General features: G+C 39.5%; 1 protein-coding gene across 1 annotated transcript in view; it reads right to left on the reverse strand.

Moving 5' to 3' along the window:
- The window catches only part of Tfec (transcription factor EC), a 74,108-nt gene extending 52,874 nt beyond the window's left edge, over positions 1–21,234 (reverse strand). The window contains exon 1 of the mRNA NM_022379.2: positions 21,096–21,234. The gene's annotated coding sequence lies outside the window, so the exon portion shown is untranslated. The remainder of the gene's footprint in view (positions 1–21,095) is intronic.
- Positions 21,235–21,482: the final 248 nt, after the last annotated feature.

Genomic DNA, 21,482 nt, shown 5'->3' on the forward strand with positions numbered 1-21,482 from the left:
AAGCTGAAGAGATTGCGACCCCATAGGAAGAACAATATCAACTAACAGGACCACTCAGAGCTCCCAGAGACTAAACCACCAACCAAAGAGTATGCATAGAAGCAGCCATGGCTCCAGATACATATGTAGCAGAGGATGGACTTATCTGGTGTCAGTGGGAGGGGAGGCCCTTGGTCCTGTGGAAGCTTGACATCCTAGAGTTAGGGGATGCTAGAGCGGTGAGGCAGGAGTGGGTGAGTGGGTGGAAGGACACCCTCCTAGAGGCAAAGGGGAGGGGGAAAGGGAGGATGAAATGGGAGATCTGTGGAGGAGTAACCCAGAAGGGGGATATCATTTGAAATGTAAATGAATAAAGTTATTTATAAATAAACAGATGAATTTTTTAAAAAGAAAATACAGTCCCCTTTCTTGTGAGGATTTAATCAAGCAATTATACAGATGACTTTGTGTCTTCAAGTACTCTACATAACAGGAAGAAAAGATAAATATGCACATGTATATTTGGAAAGACGCATTACCTTAGCAGAAGTCTAGAAAGATAGCATTGAAGAGTTTGAGACCTGGTAGCTAAGTATGTGGGAACTTAAGGAAGAGTGTAGAAAAAAATAATGAGGGAAGATGAAGCACCGTATTTAAGGAACCTGGAATAGGAGGTGATGTGTAAGAAAGGTCGCTGGGAAGGAGAAAACAGAGCTATGTCATAACTGGAACTGCAAAGGCCAATGGAACTTACCCTTTCCATTTGCTCGGTATTTAGTGGTTTTGTTTTCTTCACCCCAAGAAGTAAGTGGTAGAAGTTAAGTCCACAATATTTCAAGGAGTAAATAAACGGTGGTCAACAAAAGCCATTGCGTAAAGTAAAGCTATCTGATAAGAGTGAATGGAGTCAAGAAGAAAAGAAAAATGTATTGAATAAATGTTTCAAAAATGAATTGTTGTAAACCACCCCCCCCAAAAAAACAAGTTCTCTGGCTTAAAAAGTGGATGGATAGCCATGTCCATCATTATGAAAACTGGTTTTTGATAGTAATGGGGATTGTATAGTACCTATGTCAGCTATACATATGACAGATAATTCATAATGGGAATATGCAAATAGCTCAAAAATTAAGTTCCGAGAATCAAACATCTTGATTTTTTTAAATAGCCAGCAGGAGAGTAAAATAATCAATGGTTTAACCCAGCTCTGAGCAATAGCAGCTACAGTAATGACTGGCCTTTCATCATAGTTCCACCTGGATGATAGTGCCACAAAGGTTATGAAAGTTACCAACCACATTTTGCTTGGATTTAAGACTCATTCATATCCAGTACAGTTAACGGGATCAAAAAATATGTGCCTGTATTATAGGCACTAGGTGAAAATCTAATACTATTTTTCTGCTAAATGGACAGATTAATAAATTGGTACCTGAGTAATTATGCATTCACAAAGATTGGCACATCTCTAAATGTTCATTAGAGAAGTTCCTTAGAAAGTAGATGGTGATTAAAATAGAAATTCACAATTAGTTAACATGTGGTGACTAAGAATATGGAGTTCTTCCTTCTAAATTGAATAATACTATCACAACCTGTCCCTGAAGAGAACATTAAAGATCGTCAAAAAAGAGAGTGTAAGAGGCAGAGGTAGTGGGCATTTGTGGCGAAACAGATTTTACAGACACAACAGCACCATTTACACATAGGAACTCTCATCACCTGAGCCTGCATGCCCAAGATCTATGTAATAACAAGCCAGCCAAAATGCCAGCATAGATTAGGTTGTGCCACAAGAAGTTTCACTCCTAGACAAGCAGCTTTCTGAAAATTGATGGCTGCTGGAAGGAGACATTTTGCTTTACAGATAGGATCCCTGAGAGTTACCTATGCTCCAGTAGGTAGTCATACACCCATGAACATACAGGGAGCACTAAGTGGATGTGGGTGGTAGGTTATAAAAGAAGAGTGCATAGTTTAGCTGGGAGGAAAAATCACTAAGATTAAAGATAGGGAACTAATTAAAAAGGAGAGGAAAGGGTGAATTTGAACAAAATATGTCACATGCCTTTATGACATACATGTTCAAGTAATGAAGCAAAAGTTAGCTATGCAACTAAATGGCATGTTCACCAAAGAATAAATACAAATGGTGTTGGAAGACTCAAAAGTATGTTTGATATTCCTATCCATTAGGAAGCCATTATAAGAGTTGATGTTACCCCATCAGAATGGCCGTCATGAAGAATTATCAATAATAACTGAGGCTGATATAGATGGGCGGAAGAAAGCCATTACACACTGTTAGTGACACTATTGGTGGAGTATAAATCACTACATCCTAGATCTTCTCAAAAAATAAATAAATAACTACCACAGAACCCAGATATACAGACCTGGGCAAGGACACCGAATCCTATGATCTGGACAGTTCCACATTTACATCCATTTTGCTGTAGTCACAATAAATACAAGTTGGAAGCAACCCTCGTGTCCACTAAATAATGAATGGATGATAAAAATGTGGTACAGATACACACTGGGATAAAACTCGACTGTAAATAAGAAGTAAATTATGTCAATTTTCTGAGGAACCATCAGACTGATTTCTATGGCCAGCGTGCAATTCCAATGAAAATGGAGGAGTATTCCTCTTTCTCCACATCCTTGCCAGTTGTTAGATCTTAGCCATTCTGATTGACGTGAAGTGGAATCTCACCCTGATGATGAAGGATGTTGAACATTTCTTTAGGTGCTTGTTGTCCAGTCAATATTCCTCAGTTGAGAATTCTTTGTTTAGCTCTGTACCCCATTTTTAATAAGGTTATTTGATTCTCTACAGTCTAATTCTTTAGTTCTTTGTATATAATGGATATTAGCCCTCTATCAGATGTAGGATTAGTAAAGATCTTTTCCTAACTTCTCATTTGCCATTTTGTCCTAATGAAAGTGTCTGCCTTACAGAAGCTTTGCAATTTTATGAGGTCCCATTTGTCAATTCTTGATATTAGAGCATAAGTCATTGGTGTTCTATTCAGGAAATTGTCCCCTATGCCCATGTGTTCGAGACTCTTCCCCACTTTCTCTTCTATTAGCTTGAGTGTATCTGTTTTTATGTGGAGGTCCTTGATCCACTTGGCCTTGAGCTTTGTACAGGCAATAAGAATGGATTGACTTGCTCCTGGGCATATACCCAAAAGATGCTCTAACATACAATGAGGACATATGCTCCACTAGGTTCATAGCAGCCTTATTCATAATAGACAGAAGCTGTAAAGAACCCAGTTGTCCTTCAACAGAGGAATGAATACAGAAAATGTGTATATCTACACAATTGAGTACTACTCAGTTATCAAAAAGAATGACATCATGAAATTCTTAGGCAAATGGATGGAACTAGAAATATCATCCTGAGTGAGGTAACCCAATCACTCACACACACACACACACACACACACACACACACACACACACACCCCCCACATGATATGCATTCACTGATAAGTGGATATTGGCCCAAAAAGCTCAGAATACCCAATTTACAATTCACAGCTTCATATAAAGCTCAAAAAGAAGGAAGACCAAAGTGTGGGTGCTTTAGTCCTTCATAGAATGGGGAACAAAAATACTCACAGGAGGAAATACAAAAACAAAGTGTGGAGCAGAGACTGAGGAAAAGGCCATCCAGAAATTGTCCCATGTGGGGATCCAGACCATATACAGCCACCAAACCCAGACAATATTGTATATGCCAAGAAAGTGCATGCTGACAGGAACCTGATATAGCTGTCTCCTGAGAGACTTTGCCAGAGCATGACAAATACAAATGCGAATGCTCACAGCCAACCATTGAACTGACAGCGGGGTCCCCAAAGCAGGAGTTAGAGAAAGGACCAAAGGAGATGAAGGGGTTTGCAACCTCTTAAGAAGAACAATAATATCAAACAATCAGACCCCGTAGAGCTCCCAGGGACAAAACCACCATCCTAAGAGTGCACAGGGCTAGACCTATGGCTCCATCGGTATATGTAGCAGAGGATGACCTTTTTAGGCATCAGTGGCAGGAGAGACCCTTGGTCCTGTCAAAGCTCTTGATGCCCCAGTAGGGGAATCTCAGGGCAGGGAGGTGGGAGGGAGTACATGGGTGGGTTGGGGAGCACCCTCATAGAAGCAGGGCGAGGCAGGACAAGATAGTTTCTGGAAGGGAAACCAAGAAAGGGGATAACATTTGAGATGTAAATTAAAACATATCCAATAAAAAAGAAGTGAATTATGAAATTTTAAGAGAAAATGGGTGGAACTGGGGCGGAAAAAACCTTTATAAAGGTAATTGAAGCCCATAAGAACAAAAGTCATGTGTTCTGTTTTACATGTGGGTCCTCATTTAGACCCTCCAGTTATTTTTGTTAGATTTGTTTAACATCAAGGATCTGTGGAAACCAGGAAACAAGAGGATGAGGGGGGAGAGGGTTTTCTGATTTCACAAAAGCTTAAATATTTATTAAGATAAGTCAACAAACATGTTCAAATAATACTCTGTATTTTTATTCACTCATCAGTTAAAGCAAAACCCTCCTGTAGTGCTTGACTGTACTATTTTTCATCCCCAGTGACCTTTTGATATTATTTTCATTATGAAGTAGCAAATGTTCTTTCAATGGTGCAGAGAATAAATGGGAGACAGGACTGGCTTCTTTAAAAGGTCATGTTTCAAATATTTTTGGAAAGTTACCAATGCACTTTTTAAAAAATTCCCCATGTTCTAGAATAGATCTGAAGTCACAAAAGAGAATGTTTGTGATAAGAATTCAAGACTCACTGTTTTTGAAACGCCTTGCATCATTCCCTCCCACATGTGCTACCTCTATCGCTTTTATTATGTCCCAGTGTTTGCATTTAGGATGATCCCAATACAATGTCAATTTATTTGAACTTTATAAAAGAAATTCACAGACCATTTAGTTTGGCTGAAATTAATATATATGAATATAGGTTTGTGTGTGTGTGTGTGTGTGTGTGTGTGTGTGTGTGTGTGTGTGTGTGTGTGAAATTTTGACATTTCTGTGAAACCTAAAAGTGTCATATAAAGGTTTACGCTTGAGAGGGAAAAGAAAACCTAAACAATTAAAAGGGCTCTAAACTATGTTTGACTGCTAATTTTTTTATATCTTTTATCTACTTTATGGGTTGATGTATGATCATCAATTAATGAAGTCATTTCTATCATAATAAAATGTCACCATTAGAAATGCAGTATTCTAGTCTAACAATTTTCTAAAGAATATGATTGGGGCATTTTAGGTAGTTAAATATTAAAATAATCTAATTGAAAATGAGACTGAGATTATTCATTTTGATTGACAAACTGCTGACACTGGCCCTGTTCATAAGTACATTTCCATCACTCAATTCTTATAGAGATTGGTACCGTTTATGAGAAAAGGGTAAAACTGATCTTGTCTTCATTTTACTTAACGAATCTATGTGATAGATTTCTGGCTTTCTGTGGTTCACATGCACCTGTTATGAAAATGTGTAGAATATCAAATTCCTCAAGTATTAGGCCATCTTAGGAATGACCCTCAGTCACACAGTTGTCATAGATTGACCTCCCCTTGTATATCTAAAGTACGTGTTTCTTCAGAATCAAGGAAACATACTCGTTTTGATTTTTATGGATACAAAAAGTATATACCCAAGGAATGTTTTACTGGAAAAAAATCTAAGAAGCTGAACTTAGTCAAAAGTCTTGAGTGTGAAAACAAAACCAGTGAATCACAAGCTAAATCATACATCCCAGTCATTCAAGTGACTGTCTCTACACTTCCACCAGGAGGGTTCTCGAATGCACACAGACATAAGGGCTTCCTATAATTCCACAGCAGAAAGCTTGCAGCTTGCACACCTTCACAAAATTGCCTCCCAATGTACACACACACACACACACACACACACACACACACCATTAACTAACAAAATATTTTTAAATCTATTAGGAACTTGGATAGATTTACCATGACAGGATGGATGTATACTAAATCTTTCTACTGTGTCACTTAGTGTAGACTAATAAAACCCAAATGTTAAGCAATACTGTAATTTGTAATGCATAGAAATTCTAGTAGAATTTCAAACTTGGGACCTCGTTCCCATACTTTGTTTTTGAGAAAAGAAACCAACTATAAAATAATGAAAAACATCTTCACATCAATGATAGAAGGAGAGAACAAACTGTATTAGGAAGACATTTTTAACATGTCTAAGCCTTCCTAATAATTTTATGACTTTGTAGTATAAAATAATACATCCTTTATCAAAGTTACTGACATCTTAAGCCTCAGAACCTCAGAAGATCCCAGAAGGAATCTGGATATACAATTTTCAACAACATAGGAGTTCTGAAGATGTAAGGAAACTTCTACCATGGAGATCTAACCTTGGATTACTGTTCAGGTCCAGTGTAATCATTAGGGTCATACCAAAAGGAGACAGAACAGACAGAGGAAGATGTGGCAATAAGAGGAGAAATCAGATGAGACAGGGCGTGTTGGAAAGACCCATGGCTCCAGCCACATATGTAGCAGTGGATAGCATTTTCTGGCATCAATAGGAGGGGAAGCCCTTGGTCTGGTGAAGGCTTGGTACCCAGTGTAGGGGAATGCCAAGGCGGGGAGGTGGGAGTGGGTGGTTGGGAGGGGAAGCATCCTCATAGAAACAGGGTGAGGGAGAGAGGGGAGAGGGGGAACAGGGAGAGAGGATAACATTTGAAATGTAAATACATAAAATATCCAAGAAAAAAGATTTAAAATAGAGCTGAAATCAACCAGACACAGGAAACTAAAACAGGTAAAAGCTGGGAACAGGCAACAGAAACTCCCTAGATCTTCTAGAAAGGGTGTAAGCCTTACTATGCCCTGAGTGTAGCCCAGAGCAGCTTTGCAAACACTCTGCCCACCAGATTTCAACACAACACACTTAGGTCCTGATTTCAAACCACTAGTATTTTTAGCAAAGTTGTTACACAGCAGCCATGAGAAAGGAACAAAGATATGTTTTTATTTTCTTATTAGTTCTGTGTTTTATTCTTTTCATTCTAGTGATATCATGGATTTTGCTGAGGACTTTTAAGAAATAGCCAGCCTAGAAATGCTGAGAGTATGGGATTTCCCAATCACAGCTTTACTTGAGAAAATGCTGGGGAGAAAAACAAAACAGTTCCCCAAATACAGTGCCTTCAATTAACCTCTTGATGCTACCAAAATGCCCTTGTAGCAGAAATTACACCGATAAAATGCTTGTTCCTCCCTCCTTCCCTCCCTTTCTTCTTCTTCTTCCTCCTCTTCTTCTTCCTCTTCTTCTTCTTCTTCTTCTTCTTCTTCTTCTTCTTCTTCTTCTTCTTCTTCTTCTTCTTCTTCTTCTTCTTCTTCTTCTTCTTCTTCTCTCTTTCTCTCTCTCTCTCTCTCTCTCTCTCTCTCTCTTTCTCTCTCTCTCCCTCTCTCTCTCTCTCTCTCCCCCCTCTCTCTCTCCTGTCCTCTCCCCTTCTCACACTGACCTCAACAAAATACACATGAAAAGAAATAAACATAGACAACTGATAAAGATCTGAAAATACTTCTCCAAGCTTCATTCTTAAAGCCTTATTAAACTGCTGGGGGATTCAGGAAAGATACAGTTACAATCAGTTTACCACTTCAGAAATATGCCACTACCAATGACGTGGAGACTAAGTTATTAAATGACCACACTAGGGCCAAAAACAAACAGCAATTTACTTAGTAACTTGGGAGAAAAGACTAGGAAGTCCAAGAATGGGAATAGATTCTGTAGTGGGAAAATATAAACCAAGTGTTTCTCATAATATAGACAAAGACGTGATTAACAGTACGTAGCCCTGGTGAGTTTACACAGGGGATAAAGAGGATGAACAGTCACATACGATTCTGTGATATGGGATTAGAAGACATGTAGAGGGGAATTATGAAACAAGGTGCATTTTGAAGGAAAAAAACAACAGATTCAGCATTGACTTCATGAAATCAGAGCCTGAGGGACAGCTCGGAGGGAGGTTGGGAATAGCTGAAGTACAGAACTAGGAAGAAGGATGGACTTGGAAGAAATCACTGAATCATTTTTTTTCCTAAGTTCATCCAGAAGAACAAACATCAGGAGGACAGAGCATTCAGAATTCTGAGCAGCACCAAGGGGTGGTAGAAACAAAACAAAACAAACAAACAAATCTCACAAATGTCCCAAGAAAGGAGGGCAGTGTAAGATCCCAAGGTCAAAGTGGGACAGAGTTTAAGGAGGAGTGTTTCACAGAGTCAAATGCCACAGAGAGAAGGAATAAGAGATGGTGTTAGCAGACTTGGAAATAAGTGGGTCACTGCAGACTCTTGGGAGCACCCTTTCCTGCTAGGGACAGGGAGTGGAAAGCGACCTGCAGGGACAGTCCACTGTGAACAAGATCTCAGGACTTAGGCTTAGACAGGGTGCTGACCCCTCTTTCTCCACAAGCTCCATAGAGGAACTCACTTGGTAATGTAGTTTCAAAGTCCGTGTACGTGCAGACACCCTCCAAGTGTCTCTGCACCAGATTGCTGTGTGCTATAGCATCAAGAACGCAGTGATCCGTGAAGTAGGCTGCGCTCAGTGCCAAGGCCTCCTTACTCTTTGCATGGGTGATGCTATCCAGGGGTTTCCAAGGGACACTTCAAAGGTTTTATCCATGCTCTGAAGTTCTTTTACTTTTTTAGAGTTCACATGGGTGTGCTTGGGGAGAGGTGGTCCCCTAATGATAAACAAGATGATGATTTTTGCATATTTTTGTATTTCAGTGGTTATAGGTGAATAGAGGCGTGTGTACATATATGTTTGCAAGTGTGCTTATAGAGACACAACAGTTGCAGAAGGCAGGCAGAAGACCCAAGGGAAAAGGGAGATTGATTAGATTGATTAGTTAGCTGGCTGAGGATAGGTGTTAGACCAAAGCAAAGACCCAAGCTTTATCAGAAACATTCTCTTCCTGGAAAATGGAACCTGACATTGCAGATTTCTGAGAGGGGGTTAGGAATCTCACGTTGTATTAGATTATTTTAATGTGATTCTTTGCAAATCCATCTAGTCGTAACGGAGAGAGAGCTAAGAAAGTGTGAAGCAGGGTGAGAGAAGCTAAATATAAGAAATCTGCCCGATGAGCTAGAAGATGGGCTGTAGTGCTGATGGGTGGGATAGAAGGCCCAACTGCAGCTAAGACTCGTGAAGTAGTAATTATGTCGTAGTATATATATCGTTATAGGACTGTCTTCTATGGCAGCAACTGGCCATGGATGAGCTAGTGTATGAAACTCAAATTAGGAAAGGCTGGATGTAAAAGGGGTAAGGGCCAGACCAAGTGGGAAGAAAGTGGAGAATCCAATGAAGGAAAGGACTCCATTAGACCAAAGGGATACCCAGAAAGGAAGAGAGCAAGAGAACTGCAGCTCTGAGGTCTAGCCTAGGGCATTGGAGCCTTTCTGAACTCACAAGAACTTCAAACTCAATACCTCCCCGATCTATCCTTACAGACTTTTCACCACACGTGCAAACATGGTTCTGACCTCTTTGTTATGACTTGTAGAGTCCTTTATGATGCCAAAGTGGTAGACAGTTTATTAACATTAAATACTACGTCGTCCCACGAGCACAGCAAAAGTAATGATCTAGTGCACAGACAATTTGACGTCTCAGTGTTTCCGCCATTGGTAGCTTCAGTCTCCATGAGAGGCTTAGTATATATGAGTGTTCTCTAGCATACAAAGTAAACTTTTTAATATGCAGCTACAAGGTTATAGTATAAGCAATCAAGTTTCTTTGAATGGGATTCTTATTATTATATAAATAAACACTATTATTTATTCTCAGAGAATTTTTATAGCCACTGATTAATCCCTTTTATGATCTCTGACTTAATCACCTGTAACTACTATTGTTTATTGGTATTTCAATTAAATTAGATAAGGAGCAGAGAAATAAAGATTACAGATGTATAAGCAGGCCAAGTCTACTTACCTCTATCCTGGTGCTCAATTCTAAGTTAAAAAATGCATTCATAGTTTAACGATAGTAGTATAACTTGGCACATACTGCTTGCTTTTAATCAAACACATGTATTGCTATTCTGTCTACCCTTTCTCATCTGACCATCCCATCCCACTAGGGAAAGGGAATCCTTACACTGTGGCCTACACAATGAGGTGAAAGGTAGGAGTATATGATAGAACAAAGAAAGCACCCAAAACATCCCAGACCAATTCCCTGTTCCCAGTCAGGAGCCATCATGGAACATTTTGCTACTCAGATTAACAAATGTCTTCATGAAAATGTCTAATGCCGAGGAGGGAGCATTTCAAAATTCATGCCCCTGAGTTGTTTTCTGTAACATAAATTTGGGATAGTCTGAAATGTATAATTGATGTACATTATCAAGATGATCACTGAAACAGTATGAATAATGATGATATTTAAATATATAGCCCAATGTCCCCTTTCTTTACCATAAGAAATGTTACATAGAGACCTCTTTCACTCTACTAAATGGCTTTATTGCTAAGAACAATTACTCATATCATGACTGAAAAAAATAAACTTGGAAGCAAAGCCAACGTAAGCTTTCTTTCCCTTGATCAATCACAAATTAAAAAAAAAAAACAACATGATAGATTAAGGGACTGTAACACAGAGAAAATATGAGTGTTAGGCTATCTGAAGAAATGTGTCATTATTTTAAAGTCTTTGCAAACACTCTGTCCCTAACTTCTATCTAAACTTATATTGAATTTATGTTTTTAAGTACACGAGATAACATCTAAGTCCAGAACATATACAAAACATTTTCATGTGAAAAGTAAGAATTTGGGAGGAGTTAAGGAACAGCACATAAATAATTCTTTCTAACAATAACAGGATATTTCAGACTCTCAATGTAAACACATTAGGCTACTCAACCAACATAAACCAGACTTTATAAAAATGTGCTTAGAACAGACAATAACCTCATTATGTCTTCCCCACAAAAATTTAAGACTATAATATAAGCATAAATCATTCTTTCCATTTTTACAGTGTTATTTTTGTCTTGCCCAAGTTTGGAAGTTCATTGCAAAATCAAGTTTCCGAAGGGACATTATAATTGATACCTAAAATGGCTTCCTTTAAAACTAGCTTAAAGAGTAAAGTTCGGCTAAAATTTTCTTGCTTCTTATAAAAACTTCTATTCAGTGTTTTGTTTTCATTTTCGTTCATAAATTCTCTCTGGGAGGACTATCACTACTGGCAAGGTCAGCTCTGTTTACTATAAAACCCTGCTAATTAAATAGACCACACAATATCTGAGAAGTCATTTACTGTCATGCGTCTATCATCGACCCTTCAGAAAAGTCAACGAAAGCAAGGCTTTCTTAGCGTGCTCCAAAGTTGGAATAAAGTTTCAGGATTATTGAACTGTGTATGCATCAGGAAAATGTGATTGTGTTGTAGCCTATAAATACACTGCCAACTCTAACTATCGCTGAGACAACTCAGTCTAGAAAGTCAAATGCTGCAGCATGTCACTTTCAAACTTCTCTCCCTAGTCCCAGGGAAATCGGTGCAGATTTCAAATAAAGTTATTTAAAGTAGATTCTGGTATACAGCCGCCCACGTCCTCCTGAGTCAAATTTATCTGTTAGAATGTCTCCAGTCAATCTGACCACTTCAACCTGACAGGCAAGCCAACCAAATCAGCAATCAGCAGGCCAAAAAATCTGTCAAAACCATTGCCTGAACTGGTGATTACATTTTGACTGACTCGAACAGTCAAGTTAATCAAAATAGTCAAACCAGGTTTCCCATGTATACAATCTCAGGGTCTGCTGTTTCTGAGGTGTGCTCTGTTTATATATTTGAAGAGAGTTTTACTTCGTTGCATTGTTTAGGAATAACAAGTCCAAGAAGTCGTGAGCTGCTAGTTTGACAACAGAGGCTCACATCACTTTGGAGTGACTCCACAATATCTACAAAGGGAAGAAAAGACCCATGGACAGTCTGAGCTCTATGGAAAGTAGGCAAGGGGCAGGAGCTGTAGAAGAGAACTTGGGCCCACACACATACCCAGAGGACCACATTTGTTAATTAGGACATTAACACCTGGGTCTAACCATAGGCACATGCTAGCTATACTTTATTAGGTGAAACGAACCACCAAGGAGAAGCCCCTGGAGGCTGTAGGAAAAGCAATGCCACTATCCACAGTTCTGATTTATTCTCAATGTGAGTAACATCTTTTCAAAAGGGGTTAACCATGAAAATGTATGCTTACTATATTTTTAAAACGGGGGTGAGCATAAGGGATTCAATTGCTCATCAACAAAGGCCAATGTGGAAATGTATTCCAGTGCTTACAAAGCTGTGATAGGTTGCAAGTTTTTGAATCAATTCAGCCAGCCTGACTCCACTTTGAATGACAAATCACCATAGATTTGGACCAAATGTTTCCTCTCAGTATGCATGGACACTTAACGGCACAATGAATGTAAACAACAACATAATTCCCAAATAATTCCCAAGCACAATCCAATCAAAATCACTTAGTTTTGAAAGTTTGTGGACTGCAGGGAGATGATCCAGCTCATTCATAATATTGAAAGCCTCCTGTTCAATTAAAGTATTTAATTAAGTAGTGGCCTGCATAACATATACTGTTTAAGTGTAGTCTCATCAATAGTAAATCATTCAATACATTGCCAATATCCAATAATAGCACTAAGAAGCTGGTATTGCAAGATTGCTATTCTGCACAGGCATTAGTTGATAAGCATTGTATTGGCTTCTCATTTAACAGCCATAAAACTCCTAGTAGATAGATCGGATTTACAAATGAAGAAGCAGAATTATCCATAAATAATATAACCTGCCTGGAATCAAAAAGCTGATTATGACAGAGACAGTTTGGAAATCTAACTGTCTTGTTTTAAAGCCTATGTTCCTTCTAATACATGTTTCTGAGAATGCATAATACACTTAACAACAGCATGCATTTCTGGTTACCCAGCAAAGAAAGAGTTGCTTTTGCAGGTTTGGAACTTCCTCAAGAGACAGATGTCACTCAAGAGGAACTGTAAACCATAGAAGCCAGAGTGATCTAACACCTCCCTCCCCAACATGTGCACAATACTGTTACTGTGCTTTATAAATTGCCAATTAGGCTCCAAAACAATAAATGTTTACCAGACAAAACCCACAGGTTTCAAGGGACTTGTCACTGTAAAGGGTTTTAAAGACTAACTTTTTCCGCAAACAAACACAAAGTACAAGGTCTTCTCACATGATAATAGCTCTAACATGAACAGGCAGAAAACTAATGTTTACAGTACCAAAATAATTCCATACTGTTTTCATGGGTGATTTTTTTTCAATCCTCACAAGACACAGAAATCTCAAACAGCTGTGTGTAAAAATCCTAAAGGCTGAAGGAACAAGAATGAACTGAGCCACTGGGAAGAGCCTAGGCTTCGAGCTAAAACTCTACATTGGAGGGGATGATCTAATGTATGGGATTAACATCTCAGGAGACTTGCCCTGGGTCAGTCCATCTCTCTGTGATGCCTTATCCTCTAGATGGAAATAAAAACAGTGAACTCTTTTAAATGTGCCCTATGGTCTGATTAAAGATTGAAAAGGGCTCTAAAAATCCACAGCACTCCCAGGGAAAATGCTAAATATCATTATCATTATTACACCAAATGCCATAATTTGGTCTCCTCAGATTCCCTTTTTATGTAGATTCCATCAAACTCTGACTTTTGACTTTTCTCCTCTCTGACCAAATCTCCAATGACAAAGCAAAGGGAAATGTTGAGGCAATTAGTGAGAAATGGAAGCAATTAATTCCCTTTTTTTTAGTGGAGACCTGGCCTCTGTGAACCAGTTTAACCAAAAATAATCAATGACCTTTCCCTGCCCAAACTGAAGCAAATCTACTTGATATTTGTCCCCGGTTATCCATCTACTGCTTCGACATTAATGAGTCTCTTCACTTCGCCCCTTTCTTTCATGAAATTCAGACATCTTTTCTTGTCCCTTGTTACCTCTGCATCTGCTATTTTTGCAAATTGAATACAGTTAGGGGCCTCGTTATCCTTGTGTAAGACTTGGAAACAGTTAGGATAGCATTGATTCTGATGGGTCTTTCCCCCCACACACTGAACTCTTTCCCCTCTCTTGCTATAAAGATGAGGGTTTGTCCCCAACAAATGAAGAGTTCAAGTACTGTGTAGACCCAGATCTGGTCCAGTTCTGGTACATTGCTCACCCATTACCCACCGTGAGAAAGTCAACTAGTCTTCCAAAATCATCATTTTCTCTTCAGAGAAATAGTAACAGCACCACTTGCCTCTAGAGCATTGTCAGATTGAAATATATGGCAGAACTTGGGGAGTCTTTAGTACATAAAAAAACACATAATACATCATCAGGGCTTCCTAGTATCACCTAAGAAGAAAGCAGCTATGAGAGAGATGAGGAATAAAAAGGGGTAGCAGAGGAGAGAGGAGGGGAGAGAAGGAGGCAAGATGAAAGGAGAGGACAGGAGGGGAGGGAAGAAAAGGTGGTTAATAAGGAGAAAGATTTCACCAAATATAAATGATTTAGGCATGTGTTAACATTCATCAAAGAGGGCTTCTACTCGGGCAGGAGTGGTTAGTACTCTGCCCCTCTCTTTGGTTTCATACTAAAAGAGTTAATATTAACTTACCTACTTATTTTTTTTTACAAAGTATCTACTTATCTTAGAAAATTGCGGAGAGTGGTGAGTATGCTTTTTGTTGTTGGGATGAATTGTTTCATCCTCATACAAATCTAGAAAAGCGTTGTCCTACATCTCATCGGCTGTGTTTACTGGGATAGATACATGTCACTACAACCGCAGAATGCAAACGAATTGACAATACACTCTGGGGAGCAGGGGGATGTGTGATATCTTATGGGGAAGAAGCAAATTGACAGTTCCTTCCCAAAGTGTGCATGGCTACCACATTCTCTCCTTCACTGTGCTCTGAAAGTTCAATCCCAAAGCAGTCCCCTAAGAGGAGAACTACTTTCCTAGGAGGCAGAGTGAAAAGCTTAGATATGAGGCTGTAGCTGATTGTCAGATTCAATGCTATGAAAATCTGTCAGAAATGTGGAATTGAGACTTCATAAGGAGGCAGGGAAAGGACCTCCTTTCATGCTCAGGGGTAGATTCCCTGTCTCGGAGCTCCTTTTGTCCAACCCAAGTTTGACCTCTTAAGAAATCCATAGCTATTCTTGGGTCCTAGAGTGGACTTTAAGCCCCAACAGACTCCTTATCGTTTACCCTCGTACCGGGACCCTGACCTTCACTCTCCATACTCGGCATTAATTCTTCTAGTTTACACTGACAGAAACAGACTTATTTGAAGTCACGTGGAAAATGAGTAAGACGCTAAAACTGCGTATTTGACTTCCTATTTCCCTGTGTGTTCCACCAGCTCTATACCAGGCAAAAACAGAGAAATCACTGAATCATGTGTTTGCTCGAACAACTTGTTTCAGAGCTGATGTCAGTCAACACAGAAATGACTCTTTCCACACTGGGAAATGTCACTGCTTATCAGCAGCTCTCCTCTCTCATGAGGTGGGGTCTCTTGTATTCTCAGCAATGTGCTTTCTGATTACCAACAATATACATACTTGCAAAATATGGCCCAGAGATATCAGTCCACATAGCTCATATAAAAAACATTTCATTCAATATATTCTGATCATGGTTTCCCCTCCCTTAACTCCTCCATAGTCTTACCCACTTTTCCATATACCCACTTATCAAACTCAATGCTCTTTCTTTCTCTGTGACTTTAGAAAACAAACTAACACATAAACAAATTACAGAATTTTTTAAAGGGGGGAAAAAAACAAGAAACATAAACACCCATAAAAACAAAAAATCAGAAACTATAATATATAAGCCAGTAAGGCAAAAAAATAAAAACAAATTTTATTTTTATTTACCCCCCACCAAAAAAAATAAAGCAATATGAGACAAAATGTCTACAAAAATACTATTGAGTTCACTTTGTGTTGACTATATACTGCTTGGGCAAAGAGCCTAAACTTAAGTAGTTAATATGCCCAGGGAGAGTTAATTTGAAAGAACTAGTTTTCCCATGGCAAACAGATGTCAGTTGGGTAGACCTTCTTATTGGAGATGAGAAATCAAGTCTGCTTCCCCGTCTCAGCCTGGGATCCCAAGTGGGTTAAAGCAGGCTTAGGAATATTCTATGAACAAAAATGCACAGTCTTTTACCTTCTAATCTTTCTAGATGACTGGAGCCGAAAAGCTTATGCAAATAATGATGCTGATGTATCCAATCGAGCTACGGCTATGATCGACTCCCTCCAAGTCTTAAGATAAGCAGAACTTTTATAGGTCTGTCTCCCCCTTATCTTTCCACGCCTCCTTCTTACCATTTCTCACAATGGCCCCAAGCTCTAAAGGAAACAGTGTGTCCTGTTTTTGCACATGCTAAATTTTTGCTTAGCTTAACTGGCAGGATCTCCAGCTTCTTCAGAAAATGGCGTCATTGGTGAACACATTGTGTGGGCGGCGGGCCCATTGACTAGCTTCTCTCTACTCAGTTCAAGAGGAGATATATGCTCCAGACTTCCTAAATATTTCATAAGGAAGTTTGGCAAGAAATTCTCAAAAAGCTCATAGGGATGGTTATTTTCAGTTAAAAGAAAAGATGGAGGGGGGTAAAATGACACTGGTGCTTTAAATTATGAGAATAGTGAGGAAAAGGTAAAAGGTTTATATGAGCTTGGTAGAAAAAAATACAAAAATCTATAATGATATGTGCAGTTTTGATAGGAAGGACAAATCATCCTTTGCCAGAAAATTGCCTGCAAATTATAATTGTAGAGGAGGGAAAGTGGCTTTTTCAAATTGGAGAGAAGCACCTGAGAGGATATCAAAGGGTCAGATGCCTGTTCACTAAACGTTATTAAGGAGAAATCGAGATTTAAAGTTTAAAATCTGGTAGTTAAAGTGCTGCCTGCCAGCTGTTGGCACGACATGGTCCAGTGCGTTCGGTCGTATTTGCATCTGCAAAGCCTCCAAGGGAAGAGAAGCGCTGAATATTACCACCTGGCCATACACACCATCGGCATCCCAGGTCCTGGTCTCGACCTTTGTGTAAAAACGCTCTATATGGAATTATGTAGAAAGCCCTGGCTCACCTTCTTGGGTCTACGTACGGTGAAAACCAAATATTTATCCATGTGCACACTGTCTTCTAAGCATTGGGAGCATGTTTGTATAAGAAAGAAATATAGGACGGAGTCAAAGGAAGGGTATGTGTCTGCTCCAATGGCAGTAGGTAGGACATAAACATAATGTCTTTGTTAGGAAAACTGAAGAGCGTTTTAATGTACACAAGTGATGATTTTAAAAACCCTTCCAGGTAACTCAGAAGCAGACACGAGGGCATGGGGTCCTAGCAGAAGTCCTCCACTAGCACCTTGAATGCGCTTCATTATGTCCTGTCTAACTTTTACATCAAATTCTCATCTCTTCTTTTAAACTTAAAAAGAGAAAAGAGAAAAAAAGTGCAGCCTTATGGGTCTTTAGGGGTGTGGGGCTCAATCTGCTGTTATCTCTGGGAATAATTAAAAAAAATCTATAACAAGATCTTCCCAAGATTTCTTTTTAACATGTGGCCAGGGATGCACTATTCTTACATGACGGCCTGGAACCTGCGCTCATCATCTCCCGCCTCTGACACCCACGTGCACGGATCCCAAGTATTCACCAGTGCGCCAAGCAACCAACCTGTTTTTAACACTGGTCTCTTGAGGAAGTTCCACAACACCCTCTCACCTCACCAGTACTTGCCTTTCCCTAGTTTCTTAACTTATAATTCAAATGCCTCCACTCTTAGATCGTTCTTGTTCTGGTTTGAAATAGGGCTTTTCATGCCCCCAAAGAATCCCATTTCACAGAATCACGACTATCAACTGCTCACCCGAGTTGGGGGAGGGGAGGGCAGTCAAACGCCGAGATATCTCTGTAACACCTGCAGAGTCCTGCATTTGAAACTGGCAACTGGCAAAGGAACGCTTTGTAGAATGCTCGCTTTCACTATGGCACTGTCTCTGTTCGAGTCCTCTATTATCCTGTCTTCATGGCTTTTGTGGGGTTGGTTCCTCTCTCATCCCCCTGCTTTAGGTCTTGAATTCCTCTGCTCGCTCATACTAGCACGGGAAACCGGAGTAACCATGGATTTTGCTCTCTGCAGTAGTTTTACTTGGTGCCAAGCAGGTGTTCCTATCAAGGTGACATTTGCAAACATCAGGAAGACGCATGCAATTCGTTTGTAAACTTGACCCATTTTTGAATCTGCCAAAACTACACGTCTTATTCTGGTGTTATCTTGATCGTTTTTAACTGTAAGAGTTGATCTCCTGCATCCCACATACAGCCACCAAACCCAGACACTTTTGTGGATGCCAAGAAGAGCTTGCTGACAGGAGCCGGATACAGCTGTCTCCTGAGAGGCTCTGCCAGAGCATGACAAATACAGAGGCAGATGCTTGCAGCTTATCATTGAACTGAGAACAGGGTCCCCAATGGAGGAGTTAGAGAAAGGACTGAAGGAGCTAAAAGGGTTTGCAACCCCATAAGAACACAATATCAACCAATCAGACCCTCTAGAGCTCCCAGGGACTAAACCACCATCCCAAGAGAACACAGAAATGGACCTATGGCTCCATCCGCATATTTTGCAGAGGATGGTCTTGTTGGGCATGACTGGGAGGAGAGACCCCTGGTTCTGTCAAGGCTCGATGTCCCAGAGTAATGGAATGTCAGGGAGGGAAAGTGGGAGGAAGTGGGTGAGTGGGTGAGGGGGAACCCTCATAGAAGAGAGGGGTGTGTGGGATAGCAGGTTTCTGGAGGGGAAACCAGGAAATGGGATAACATTTAAAATGTAAATTTAAAATGCAATTAAAAGCAAAACAAAAGCCAACAACAAAAAGAGGTGATCTCCCAGAGAAATCTGCAATGGTGAGCTGATTTGAGATAGTTTTAGTAGTACACTGATGGATTTATAAGATTTGCACAGTTATCCCGTTATTATCCACATGACTCTGTTTGAAGCAGCTTTTATCCATGTTCAAACAACTGTGTAAGGACACTTTGTTTCCGCTTTCCTTTTGCCTTCCTGACTATTCAAGTCACTGATTTATCGTTGTCATCATCATCATCATCATCATCATCATCATCATCATCATCATCATCATCACTTATTTTTTTACAGTCCAGTTTTTGCTTCCCTTCAGGTCCACCTTCCCACAGTTCCTCATCCATTCCTCCTCTCCCCTGTCTCCAGGAGGATGTTACCCCCACTGACAGACTTCCCCACACCCTAGGGACTCAAGTCTCTCCAGGGTTAATTAAGCCAGTCAGTCCTCTGCTGTAAACGTGTCAGGGCCTTGGACCAGCTCCTATATGCTGTCTGGTTGGTGACTCAGTGTCTGAGAGATCTCAGGGGTCCGGGTTATTCGAAACTGCTGGTCTTCCTAGGGGTCCTCCTCCACTTCAGTTTCTTCCAGTCTTTCCCTAACTCTACCACAGGGGTCCCTGACTTGAGTGCAGTGGTTGGATGTAAAGTATCTGAGTCTGTCTCTGTCAGCTCTCAAGCCGCTGTTTTTAAAAATGATTTTCTGCTTCCACTCTGCAAACCACTACAATTCCTGAAAAGTCTACTTGCTTTAATTTGGCATCTTACACAAACACCTTGCAAAGTATCTTGTCTAGTTAGAATCCAAATGCTTGTGTCTAAGACATTAAGTTGAGTTAACATCTAAGAAACTTGTTTTGCTTTTGACACCAACTCCAAGTTTCAGTTCAGCAAAACCTCCTCATCCATTACATTATTCTACTGCTTCACAAAGAAAGCAGAGGAGAAAGTAACAGAACCCATGAAACAAACAATGTGAAGATAGGAATTCCACTGAGTTCATAGCTTTTCAAGTTTCTTTAAATACTCAAGTATAAACCTCAAGTTTGACCTATTTAAGGTTGCTTCCACCAAATATGGAAAAGATTTAATTCAAAAGCCACTTGAAAGTGTCTGGCCAGAATCAGTTTCATGTAAGATCCAAGTGAAGTACCCTTCCCTCATGATCTTGCTGAACTCAGCATTCTGTTTTAGCTTGCTTTGTTGACATGGCCTTTGAACGGGGAAAAATTGTCAAGTACATTGAAAACTCTTTATCACTAAATGAGGCTTCTGGCAAATAAATTACCGATGAATTACTCAAACAAAATTAAATATTATCTCAGGTTCAGTATTGCTCTCAAAGTGCCTATTCCTACTGAAACGAGAATAGTATTGATGATATGGAATAACCACAGAAGCAAATATATGTACATATACATATATTAACGCTTCTATATTTATATTCATACACATATAGAGAAACAGCCCTAGCCCTAATTGTTAGGACCTTGTTTCAATTTAAAATTATTACTTTAAAAGTTACTGGTTTAGTATACTTGAAATCTCCTAAATCTATTAAGTACAAAAGAATAGCCTAGCCTAGCCTTGGGAAAAGAACACATGCTAAAATCCTGTCTGGTATTATTATCTGCTAAGAATAAAACTTATATACTCTTACCTTTAAAAACCAATAAAAACAGACATAGTAAGAATGTAAACAGAAATTAACATTTACTCATGAAATAGCATATGATGCAATAAAATGCTAGATTGCATTCCCATTTAATAAATATCTGAAAATATTAAACTAGAGGAATAAATTCCCTAGGTTATCATGAACCAAAACAGTGATTTGTACATCTTGATTAAAATAAGACATTAATAGCATTCCAGTTATATCTCATGCACATTAGAGCAAATCATAGGTTGGCTGCTCTAAGAGCCTGCTACCTGGTTATCATGCGAGATAAAAACCCTAATTACAAGCGAGCTATGCACATTATCAAGGCAAAACAGGTATCGATTGAACTTGTCTTCATATCTGTTTAAAGCATAGAAAATTAACCTTCCGGTTTGGTTACCTACCAGCACTGATTGGGTTCTAGCTGTGTTATGTCATTACAGCTGCAAACAGCTCCACATATAGTCCCTCGTCCCTCAACATAAGCGCAAAAGTCAAGGGGTCTGTTCATGAGGAATGCATGGTCTGAACAGCTTGGAATCCACTTAGTTGAGGAAGGAGAAAAGAGAAGTCACCCTTTAGGGCATTTCCTGAACTCTGGTTGGAATTTCGGTTAAGGAAGAAGAAATGACACAGCAGTTTCACGTTAAGGCGACTTCCTTTCTTTATCAGAAATGTGCTACTAATTTGAGAAACAACATTCCAGCAGAACTACTCCACAGTGGTGTGGCGACAGTAAAAATTCTCTCATTCACGCCGTTATTGCCCCATAATAAACATTTTTCCCCAGA

Source organism: Rattus norvegicus, chromosome 4, assembly GCF_036323735.1.
Source record: "Rattus norvegicus strain BN/NHsdMcwi chromosome 4, GRCr8, whole genome shotgun sequence".
In the NCBI taxonomy this organism is placed as follows: domain Eukaryota; kingdom Metazoa; phylum Chordata; class Mammalia; order Rodentia; family Muridae; genus Rattus; species Rattus norvegicus.